This window comes from Nomascus leucogenys, chromosome X (assembly GCF_006542625.1).
Source record: "Nomascus leucogenys isolate Asia chromosome X, Asia_NLE_v1, whole genome shotgun sequence".
Classification (NCBI taxonomy): Eukaryota; Metazoa; Chordata; class Mammalia; order Primates; family Hylobatidae; genus Nomascus; species Nomascus leucogenys.
The window spans coordinates 19414170-19427265 of record NC_044406.1 but is presented as its reverse complement, the minus strand read 5'-3'; positions in this window follow the sequence as shown (position 1 = coordinate 19427265).

Below are 13096 nucleotides of genomic sequence, written 5' to 3'. Positions count from 1 at the left end.
GTAAGTCTTTAATCCATCTTGAATTAATTTTTGTATAAGGTGTAAGGAAGGGATCCAGTTTCAGCTTTCTACATATGGCTAGCCAGTTTTCCCAGCACCATTTATTAAATAGGGAATCCTTTCCCCATTGCTTGTTTTTGTCAGGTTTGTCAAAGATCAGATAGTTGTAGATATGCGGCGTTATTTCTGAGGGCTCTGTTCTGTTCCATTGATCTATGTCTCTGTTTTGGTACCAGTACCATGCTGTTTTGGTTACTGTAGCCTTGTAGTATAGTTTGAAGTCGGGTAGCGTGATGCCTCCAGCGTTATTCTTTTGGCTTAGGATTGACTTGGCGATGCGGGCTCTTTTTTGGTTCCATATAAACCTTAAAGTAGTTTTTTCCAATTCTGTGAAGAAAGTCATTGGTAGCTTGATAGGGATGGCATTGAATCTATAAATTACCTTGGGCAGTATGGCCATTTTCATGATATTGATTCTTCCAACCCATGAGCATAGAATGTTCTTCCATTTGTTTGTATCCTCTTTTATTTCATTGAGCAGTGGTTTGTAGTTCTCCTTGAAGAGGTCCTTCACATCCCTTGTAAGTTGGATTCCTAGGTATTTTATTCTCTTTGAAGCAATTGTGAATGGGAGTTCACTCATGATTTCGCTCTCTGTTTGTCTGTTATTGGTGTATAAGAATGCTTGTGATTTTTGTACATTGATTTTGTATCCTGAGACTTTGCTGAAGTGGCTTATCAGCTTGAGGAGATTTGGGGCTGAGATGACGGGGTTTTCTAGATATACAATCATGTCATCTGCAAACGGGGACAATTTGACTTCCTCTTTTCCTAATTGAATACCTTTTATTTCCTTCTCCTGCCTAATTGCCCTGGCCAGAACTTCCAACACTATGTTGAATAGGAGTGGTGAGAGAGGGCATGCCTGTCTTGTGCCAGTTTTCAAAGGGAATGCTTCCAGTTTTTGTCCATTCAGTATGATATTGGCTGTGGGTTTGTCATAGATAGCTCTTATTATTTTGAGATACGTCCCATCAATACCTAATTTATTGAGAGTTTTTAGAATGAAGGGTTGTTGAATTTTGTCAAAGGCCTTTTCTGCATCTATTGAGATAATCATGTGGTTTTTGTCTTTGGTTCTGTTTGTGTGCTGGATTACATTTAATGATTTGCGTATGTTGAACCAGCCTTGCATCCCAGGGATGAAGCCCACTTGATCGTGGTGTATAAGCTTTTTGATGTGCTGCTGGATTTGGTTTGCCAGTATTTTATTGAGGATTTTTGCATTGATGTTCATCAAGGATATTGGTCTAAAATTCTCTTCTTTGGTTGTGTCTCTGCCAGGCTTTGGTATCAGGATGATGCTGGCCTCATAAAATGTGTTAGGGAGGATTCCCTCTTTTTCTATTGATTGGAATAGTTTCAGAAGGAATGGTACCAGTTCCTCCTTGTACCTCTGGTAGAATTCGGCTGTGAATCCATCTGGTCCTGGACTCTTTTTGGTTGGTAAGCTATTGATTATTGCCTCAATTTCAGAGCCTGTTATTGGTCTATTCAGAGATTCAACTTCTTCCTGGTTTAGTCTTGGGAGGGTGTATTTGTCGAGAAATTTATCCATTTCTTCTAGATTTTCTAGTTTATTTGCATATAGGTGTTTGTAGCATTCTCTGATGGTAGATTGTATTTATGTGGGATCGGTGGTGATATCCCCTTTATCATTTTTTATTGCATCTATTTGATTCTTCTCTCTTTTCTTCTTTATTACTCTTGCTAGCGGCCTATGAATTTTGTTGATCTTTTAAAAAAACCAGTTCCTGGATTCATTAATTTTTTGAAGGGCTTTTTGTGTCTCTATTTCCTTCAGTTCTGCCTGATTTTAGTTATTTCTTGCCTTCTGCTAGCTTTTGAATGTGTTTGCTCTTGCTTTTCTAGTTCTTTTAATTGTGATGTTAGGGTGTCAATTTTGGATCTTTCCTGCTTTCTCTTGTGGGCATTTAGTGCTATAAATTTCCTCCTACACACTGCTTTGAATGTGTCCCAGAGATTCTGGTATGTTGTGTATTTGTTCTCGTTGGTTTCAAAGAACATGTTTATTTCTGCCTTCATTTCGTTATGTACCCAGTAGTCATTCAGGAGCAGGTTGTTCAGTTTCCATGTAGTTGAGCGGTTTTGAGTGAGTTTCTTAATCCTGAGTTCTAGTTTGATTGCACTGTGGTCTGAGAGACGGTTTGTTATAATTTCTGTTCTTTTACATTTGCTGAGGAGAGCTTTACTTCCAACTATGTGGTCAATTTTGGAATAGGTGTGGTGTGGTGCTGAAGAAAATGTATATTCTGTTGATTTGGGGTGGAGAGTTCTGTAGATGTCTATTAGGTCTGCTTGGTGCAGAGCTGGGTTCAATTCCTGGATATCCTTGTTAACTTTCTGTCTTGTTGATCTGTCTAATGTTGACAGTGGGGTGTTAAAGTCTCCCATTATTATTGTGTGGGAGTCTAAGTCTCTTTGTAGGTCACTCAGGACTTGCTTTATGAATCTGGGTGCTCCTGTATTGGGTGCATATATATTTAGGATAGTTAGCTCTTCTTGTTGAATTGATCCCTTTACCATTATGTAATGGCCTTCTTTGTCTCTTTTGATCTTTGTTGGTTTAGAGTCTGTTTTATCAGAGACTAGGATTGCAACCCCTGCCTTTTTTTGTTTTCCATTTGCTTGGTAGGTCTTCTTCCATCCTTTTATTTTGAACCTATGTATGTCTCTGCATGTGAGATGGGTTTCCTGAATGCAGCACACTGATGGGTCTTGACTCTTTATCCAATTTGCCAGTCTGTGTCTTTTAATTGGAGCATTTAGTCCATTTACATTTAAAGTTAATATTGTTATGTGTGAATTTGATCCTGTCATTATGATGTTAGCTGGTTATTTTGCTCATTAGTTGATGCAGTTTCTTCCTAGCCTTGATGGTCTTTACAATTTGGCATGATTTTGCAGTGTCTGGTATGGATTGTTCCTTTCCATGTTGAGTGCTTCCTTCAGGAGCTCTTTTAGGGAGGCCTGGTGGTGACAAAATCTCTCAGCATTTGCTTGTCTGTAAAGTATTTTATTTCTCCTTCACTTGTGAAGCTTAGTTTGGCTGGATATGAAATTCTGGGTTGAAAATTCTTTTCTTTAAGAATGTTTAATATCGGCCCCCACTCTCTTCTGGCTTGTAGAGTTTCTGCCGAGAGATCAGCTGTTAGTCTCTTGGGCTTCCCTTTGTGGGTAACCTGACCTTTCTCTCTGGCTGCTCTTAACATTTTTTCCTTCATTTGAACTTTGGTGAATCTGAAAATTATGTGTCTTGGAGTTGCTCTTCTCAAGGAGTATCTTTGTGGTGTTCTCTGTATTTCCTGAATCTGAATGTTGGCCTGCCTTGCTAGATTGGGGCAGTTCTCCTGGATAATATCCTGCAGAGTGTTTTCCAACTTGGTTCCATTCTCCCCGTCACTTTCAGGTACACCAATCAGACGTCGGTTTGGTCTTTTCTTTAAATAGTCCCATATTTCTTGGAGGCTTTGTTCATTTCCTTTTATTCTTTTTTCTCTAAACTTCCCTTTTTGCTTCATTTCATTCATTTCACCCTTGATCACTGATACCCTTTCTTCCAGTTGATCGCGTCGGCTACTGAGGCTTCTGCATTCTTCACGTAGTTCTCGAGCCTTGGCTTTCAGCTCCATCAGCTCCTTTAAGCACTTCTCTGTATTGGTTATTCTAGTTATACATTCGTCTAAATTTTTTTCTAAGTTTTTAACTTCTTTGCCTTTGGTTTGAATTTCCTTCTGTAGCTCGGAGTAGTTTGATCATCTGAAGCCTTCTTCTTTTAACTCATCAAAGGCATTCTCCATCCAGCTTTGTTCCGTTGCTGGTGAGGAACTGCATTCCTTTGGAGGAGGAGAGGTGCTCTGCTTTTTAGAATTTCCAGTTTTTCTGCTCTGTTCTTTCCCCATCTTTGTGGTTTTATCTACTTTTGGTCTTTGATGATGGTGATGGACAGATGGGTTTTTGGTGTGGATGTCGTTTCTGTTTGTTATTTTTCCTTCTACCAGACAGGACCCTCAGCTGCAGGTCTGTTGGAGTTTGCTAGAGGTCCACTCCAGACCCTGTTTGGCTGGGTATCAGCAGCGGAGGCTGCAGAACAGCAGATTTTCATAAACTGTGAATGCTGCTGCCTGATCGTTCCTCTGGAAGTTTTGTGTCAGAGGAGTACCCAGCCATGTGAGGTGTCAGTCTTCCCCTACTTGGGGGTGCCTCCCAGTTAGGCTGCTCAGGGGTCAGGTGTCAGGGACCCACTTGAGGAGGCAGTCTGCCCGTTCTCAGATCTCAGGCTGCATGCTGGGAGAACCACTACTCTCTTCAAAGCTGTCATACAGGGACATTTAAGTCTGCAGAGGTTACTGCTGTCTTTTTGTTTGTCTGTGCCATGCCCCCAGAGGTGGAGCCTACAGAGGCAGGCAGGCCTCTTTGAGCTGTGGTGGGCTCCATCCAGTTTGAGCTTCCCGGCTGCTTTGTTTAGCTAAGCAAGCCTGGGCAATGGCGGGCACCTTTCCCCCAGCCTCACTGCCACCTTGCAGTTTGATCTCAGACTGCTGTGCTAGCAATCAGCGAGACTCCATGGGCATAGGACCCTCTGAGCCAGGTGCGGGATATAATCTCCTGGTGTGCCATTTTTTAAGCCCGTCGGAAAAGCACAATATTAGGGTGGGAGTGACCTGATTTTCAAGGTGCCATCTGTCACTCCTTTCTTTGAGTAGGAAAGGGAACTCCCTGACCGCTTGCGCTTCCTGGGTAAGGCAATGCCTCGCCCTGCTTTGGCTCACGCACAGTGCGCTGCACCCACCGTCCTGTGCCCACTGTCTGGCACTCCCTAATGAGATGAACCTGGTACCTCAGATGGAAATGCAGAAATCACCTGTCTTCTGCGTCACTCACGCTGGGAGCTGTAGACCGGAGCGGTTCCTATTCGGCCATCTTGGCTCCCTCCTCACTTTCTCCTAGCCTTCATTTCTGTACAATGAAGTCTGAATTTCATTCCTAGGGAGTGGAGGGTCATCAATGAAGAGGTTATAACAGGGAAAGAACATTACCAAGGATGTATTTTAGAAAGTGTTTTTTGGCAACTTTGTGGAATATGAACTAGGTGTGGGCAAGACTCAAGAGAGTTAGGGAAACCAGTAGGGAAGTTCTTACTTGTAGACGCTGGAAAGGGGAGGGCTAGAAAAAACAGAATAGAGGATAGAAGGAGGGGAGGAAGTTTGCAGAAAAAGATCATAATTGCTTCCTTTTATTCCTACTGTGCTTAATTTCACAAAAAACTTGAAATGACTTGCAGAAAGTGCACAAGAAAAATAGTTAAATAAAGCACTAAGACCAGGGGTAACATAAATTAGATTAGGAAATATGGGCTGGAATAGAATAAGACAAAAATAGGCCAACCATTTGGGCTTGGGCAGGTACTATTCTGGCAGACAAAGTGAAAAATTTGATTTGATATATAGTTGATCAGTTATGCCGTAAATCAGTTTTTCTCATTAATATCCTCAAAAGCATCAGCTAATGAGACCAATTGGAGTGTTGTATTTAAGTGCATATGAGATATCTAGCTAGGAATGTGAATAACATCTCTGTGTATCGGCCTTGTGCTTGACAGATGGTCATGGGTGGGAGAAATACATGAGTGAGGCCTCATTTAGTACCATGTGGACAGCAGAACCATGATAAAGATTGAGCTCACTCTGGGAGACTGTGTTGACCAACTTATTGGCAAAGTAAACTACCACAGATGTTTTCTAAGGTTTTTTTGTTTTTGTTTTTGTTTTTGTTTTTGTTTTTTAGCTCTAGCATCTCATGGTGTTGCCTTTCCCAAAGAGAGTGCTAGCTATATGATTCATTAAATTATTGACAAATATTTGTTTAACACCCACTATGTGTCAGCTACTGTTCTGTGTACTGGGGATATGGTGGTGAATGAAACAAACAAAAATCTCTACCTTCATGGATCTTATATTCTAATGGGGGACCAGGGAGGACAGTCAATGCACAAGACCAGAGACAAGAAGTAATGAGTGGGTTTCACTACTTTCAAGTAGTATACACTGGTCTGAATACAATTCTTGAGATTAATTCTTTTATCTGACTTTTAATAAGGGAAAGAGCAGTGCAGAGTGAATCAGCATGCTAGTTCAATACGTGACTGGCACAGACCTAGAGAATCCCATTAACTCAGGTCAGAATATAACCAAGAGGTTCCTCTTTAATAACTTAGATCCTCTTTAGGCAGAATTAGTTGTTGCTTCCAGTTAGGATCGTAAGAGTAAGCCCTAAAACACAGAATATCTAAGGAGCTGGGATTCTCTAGCCTCACCTTCTCCAGACTTTGTGGGCTGCCTCAGGTCCAATTGTGTCCAACTCAGTTCAGCCTGACTCCTTCAAAGCAACAGCAAAATTTTTCCAACTGGGAAGGGCAGGTAAAGGAGAACTTGTGGAGCAGCTCAACATTCATTGCCTGTGTTCATACTTGCACATAAGCCAGATACCTGGATTATATGAGACATTTAATGCTTGAACTTCAGAACCAAGCCACTGTACTCAACAATTATTAGTGTATCATAAAAATGTGACCTTTATTTAGTATGTTGCCCACCTGGTAGAAGCAGGACACATAATCATAATGCCTTTGAAATTCTTCCTTCTTACTTTCTTCATAAGCATTGCTTGAGTTTTATTTTTGCTTTTATTCACTCATATTCTAATTTTTACTTCTAGTAGTTCAGAAGATATACGTATTTCTATTCTTTTGTGGTGACCTCAGGATTTTTATATGCTTATTTAACAAGTCTAAAGTAAATAAATAATTTTATCTTCTTCCCAAATAATGTAAGGACCTTAGAACTTGAATGCCAATCACTCCCCACTTACAACTTCTATACTTTTTATTAACCATACAACCACATAATTCTATCTCAATTTTTAACCCCACAAAATACATACTATTGATATCAATATATGACCGATTTTGCTTACATGTTGAGCATTTTATATGGTTAACATTTTTTCTTTCATTTCATACATTCCTTCTGTGTTGGTCTTCCTTTTCCTAGAATTACATCCATTGAAATTGCCTTTAGTGATGATGTTGGTGATTAAGCCATTAAAACATAGTAGTAGTAATAGCCATAATAATGATAATAATAATAAAAGGAATAACTACAAATTATTGCATGGTTACCATGTGTTAAGAACTATGCTAAGTGCTTTAAATGGATTATATCTGTAAATTCTCACTAAACACCTGTCAGATACCATTATTATCCCGATTTTATAAATACAAAAACTTAATCTTAGATTAAGTAACATGCTCAAGAGCACACAACTAGACTGGAAATAATTTTCCAGTGCACATGCTCTGAACCATTCTTCTTGCATTCATACAACTGTGAATATATTTCAAAATTTCCTCAACAGGCTTTTGCATCTTACTTGTCACTAGACTCACAGATTTGATTCACGAATAACTTGTTTAATAACAATCGGAGCCTTTGAATGGAATGCATTTTCTATTCATTTAAACTCTTTAGAGCTTTTTCAGATATCAAATTAACATTATAACAGAGTCCTTCACTTGTGGCTATACAATCAATACATACATAAACACCAGGCAAACTATGTCACAATGCCACATCATTATTCATGCTGCAGTGGAATGGACTTCAAGCTATTTTAGTCTACATGGAAGGAAGAGCTACTCTCAAGTTTGTGACCTCCTGCCCAAAATGTTGTTCTCCATTATTCAAAGCAGGCACACATATTGAAACTTTCCTTCTCTAGAACCTTTTGAAATCACTTTCTTGGGCACCAATATCCCCAACTCATGATAATATTGTTTATCCAAAATAACTAGTAACAAGGAGGACTTTGCTATTGTCCCTCATTTTGTGATGCTGAATCTCACTGCAAATAATCTATATATTATCCATATAGATTTGCTTTAAATCTTGATGAGATTACATTACTTATCAATGAAATACCATTTAAGTACCATCAGGTAAATATCTGTAGTCACCATCTTAAGGTTCAGCACAACCCAAGAAGGAAACTGACTAGAAAGCTCATTCCCACATTGGGAAAAGAAGGTTATATGGTGCTCCATGTAAATCAAGACCCAGGAATTACTGGTCAACAAATTATGTGGAGTAAGATAAACTGGTATAGCTACACTGATATCAGACAAAGTAGACTTCTTACAGACATACCAGGCTACAAGTAGTACCAGGGTAAAGGAGACATTTTATGATAAGAAAAAAGATTCATATATTGACAAGGCATAATAATCCTAAATGTGTATCCATCTAATAATAGAGCCTCACTGTATACAAAACAAAAACTTGCAGAACTAAAAGGAAGAACAGAAAAAGCCATACATGGAGTTGGAAATTTGAATGTACCTCTTTCAGTAATTGCCAGCATAACTAGAAAAAAAGAAATCAATAGGAATAGAAAAGATCTGAGCAACAATATCAGTTAACTTAGTGTCTTAGTCCATTCAGGCTGCTATGACAAAATACATGAAACTGGGTAATTTATAAACAACAAAAATATACTGCTCACAGTTCTAGAGGCTGGACATTCTAAGACCAAGGTGTCAGTAGATGTGGTATCTGGTGAGAGCAGCTTCATAGACAGCACATCTTGCTGTGTCCTCATATGGCAGAAGGGCAGAAAAGCTAACACACTTCTTCAAGCCTCTTTTATAAGGGCACTAATCCCATTCATAAGGGCTCTGCCCTCATGACCTAATCACCTCCCAAAGGCCTCACCTTCTAATACCATCTCCTTAGTAATTAGGTTTCAATGTATGAATTTTGGGAGGGCACAACCAAAACATAACATGTAGTCTAATTGATATTTGCAGAACACTGTACCTAAAAATAGCAGAATGCACACTTGAAAGATGAACAAGGATAACAAGTACAGAGATAGAATTAGTAATCACAAAATTACCTACAAAAAATAGTCCAAGCCCAGATGTCAACACAGGTGAATTCTACCGATATTTAAATAAAAATGAATACCAATCCTTTTCAAGCTCCTCCAAAGAGAAGAATAGGAGAAACACATCCCAATTCAATCATTTCATGAGGCCAGTATCACTCTGATACCAAAATAAGACAAAGTCATAAAAAAGAAAACTATAATAATATATATTATTAATACAGACACAAAATAATCAAATATTAGCAAACAATCCATCAGCATGTAAAAAAAGTTATATGCTATGAACAAGTGGGATTTACCCCCAGCAATGCAAGTTTGTTTTAACATCTGAAAATGAATTGATATATTACACCATATCATTAGAATAAAAAACAAAAACACATGATCATCTCAATAGATGCAACAAAGCATTTGATAATACCTGACACCTTTTCATGGTAAAAAGAAACTTCAGCAAACTAGAATTACAAAGAAACTTCTGCAGCCTGATAAAGGGCATCAACAAAAACATATAGATAACATCATACATAATGGTAAAAGATGGAATGATTTCCTCCTATGATCAAGAATAATACAAAGATATCTGTTCTCATCATTTCTATTCAACATTGTACTGGAAGTTCTAGGTAGGGAAATTAGACAAGAAAATGAAGACTGGAAAGGAAGGAGTAAAACTATCTGTTTAGCGATGATAATCTTGTATAAAGAAAATCCTAAGACATCACTAAAAAGAACTATTAAGAGTAATAAATGAATTCAGCAAGGTTGGAGGATATGAAATCAACATACAAAAATCAATTATATTTTTATACACTGGCAATATACAATTAAAAATGGAAATAAAGTAATTTCATTTAGAATAATTTCAAAGGCAAGGCTAAGCAAAAAGAACAAATATGGAGGCACCACATTATTTGACTTCAAACTACACTACAAGGATGTAGTTACCAAAACAACATGGTACTGGTATAAAAATAGGCACATAGACCAATGAAACAGAATAGAGAACTCAAAAATAAAGGCAAATACTTACAGCCAACTGATCTTCCACAAAGCCAACAAAAGCATAAATTTGGGAAAGGACACCGTATTCTACAAATGATGCTGGGATAATTGGAAAGCCACATATAGAAGAATGAAATTGGATCCTCATCTCTCACCTTATACAAAAATCAACTGAAGATGGAACAAAGACTTAAATCTAAGACCTAAAACCATGAAAATTCTAGAAGATAACATTGGAAAAACTCTTCTAGACATTGGTTTAGGCAAAGAGTTCATGATCAAGAACCCAAAAGCAAATGCAACAAAAACAAAGATAAATAGACGGGGCACAATTAAACTAAAAAGCTTCTGCACAGTAAAAGAAATAATCAGCAGAGTAAACAGACAACCCACAGAGTAGGAGAAAATATTTGCAAACTATGCAACCAACAAAGGACTAATATCCAGAATCTACAAAGAACTCCAGCAAATCAGCAAGAAAAAAACAAATAATCCTACCAAAAAGTGGGCAAAGGACATGAATAGACAATTCTCAAAAGAACATATGCAAACAGCCAACAAACGTGAAAATATACTGAACATCACTCATTATCAGGGAAATGCAAATCAAAACCACAATAAGATACCGCTTCACTCCTGCAAGAATACTCATAATTTAAAAAATTAAAAAAAAAACAGATATTGGCATATTGGCATAGATGTGGTGAAAAGGGAACACTTCTACACTGTTGGTGGAAATGTAAACTAGTATAAACACTATGGGAAACAGTATGGAGATTCCCTAAAGAACTGAAAACAGAACTACCATGATCCAGCAATCCCACTACTGTGTATCTACCTAGAGGAAAGGAAGTCATTATTTGAAAAATACACTTGCACACACATGTTTATAGCAGCACAATTAGCAATTGCAAAAATATGGAACCAACCTAAATGCCAATCAACCAATGAATGGATAAAGAAAATGTGACACACACACACACACACACACACACACACACATAATATATATTATGTAAATATATAATGTATATATATTATGTAATATATGTTATATATATTATGTAAAATATATTATGTAATATATATTATGTATATACACACACACACACACCCCCACACACACATACCATAGAATACTACTCAACCATAAAAGGGAATGAAATAATGGCATTTGAAGCAACCTGAATGGAGCTGGAGACCATTATTCTAAGTGAAGTAACTCAGGAATGAAAAACCAAACATCGTATGTTCTTACTTATAAGTGGGAGCTAAACTATGAGGATGCAAAGGAATAAGAATTATATAATGAACTTTGGGGACTCAGGGGGAGGGTGGGAGTGGGGCAAGGGATAAAAGACTACACATTGAGTACACTGTACACTGCTCGGGTGATGAGTGCAACAAAATCTCAGAAATCACCACTAAATAAATTTTCCATGCAACCAAACACCACCTGTTCCCCCAAAACTATTGAATAAAAATAAAAATTAAAAAATATGATATCTAGATGCTTGCAGTTCATTTACAATATGAATAAAATAGGAATAAATTTAACAAAAGAAGTACAAAACATATACTCTGAAAACTACAAAACATTGTTGAAAGAAATTAAAGAAGATATAAACAAATGGAAAGACATTTCACATTCATGAGTCAGAAAATTTATTATCTTTAAGTTGGTAATGCTTCCCAAATTGGTCTACAGATTCAATGAAATTCCTATTAGAATTCCAATTGGCTTCTTTGTAGAAATTGACAAGTTGATCCAAAAATTTATATGGAGGAACATCCATACTGTTCTCCATAGTGGTTGTACTAATCTGCATTCCCACCAACAGTCCCCATTCTCCACATTCTCACCAGCATTTCTTATTGCCTGTCTTTTGGATCAAAGCCATTTTAACTGAGGTGAGATGATGTCTCATTGTAGTTTTGATTTGCAGGGCACCTGTCACCTGAGGTTCTTATCATCTACTTTCAGGGGCGGTAGATCAGAAAATTCTTCTATGACCATGCTTCAGAGGAGAATGGCAGGAGGTCAGAGTGACCTTCTTGCTTCTGCAGTTTCTCAATTGCTAAGGTGCCATATTTTGTGGTATTGTGCTCTGAGCCCCAACATGCCTGTTTTTCTGAGGACAATAGGAAGCTATTGAAGGATTCTAATCAGGACAGTAAAAAGATGATGAATACAAGTGGTAATCCATATCTTCTGTGTTTACTTCCTCCAGCATTTTGGGGAGAGGGGAGAGCTTATCTGATTTGGCTCATGAGTTGTCCACACAAAAGTTTCTTCAGTGTGTAGGTTGCTACCCACCTCTCTGTGCTGCCTCACTCCTGCTCATTCCACTGCAGTTGTAGCTTAGACATTGGGTAGAGTCTCCTAATGGGCTACAGCTCCCCTTTGTATGGCCCCAGTGAGGGGAAAATGTGGGACAGGACACATTTTCCTCCTTTGTTTATTTATCCCAATAGTTCCACACTTTAAGGCTGAAGGTATATTAGAATTCCATGCACGGTTGAGAATTACAGTGGAGAAGGGAAGAAAAAATCTCAAAGAACATAGCAAATATATTTCTCCCCATAACTCAAAGGAAAAGGATTCAGTATGTATGTGGGGAAGGGTATCCAAATTCCACACCCATGTTTTTCCAAATCTTCATTAACCTTCCAAGACATCTTTCCAGTACACACAAGTGTTGTTCTTAGTCCTGGATATATCTGTCTGCTGCCAGCAATTACCATAAATCTGAGTTATTCAACCTAGGGTCTAGCAAGACAGTCCATAGTAATCTTTGACATTCCACATCCTATCGAAATATCCAGGTGTGCATTGGCACTGCTTTTATGTTCTAATCAGAGCTTCTTCCACCAGTATAAGTTGCAGCTAAGTCTATTTTTCTGATTGCTCAATGGTTAAGTGTTAGAACACATACTTATGTGTACACACATACACTTACTCATGGTCTTTGAGGACAAACACTATTTGGCAGAGACAATACAAACAAAGCCAGTAAAAAGGAAAAGGCAATAATTCCCTAAGGTTCCATAACTTACAAGGTCA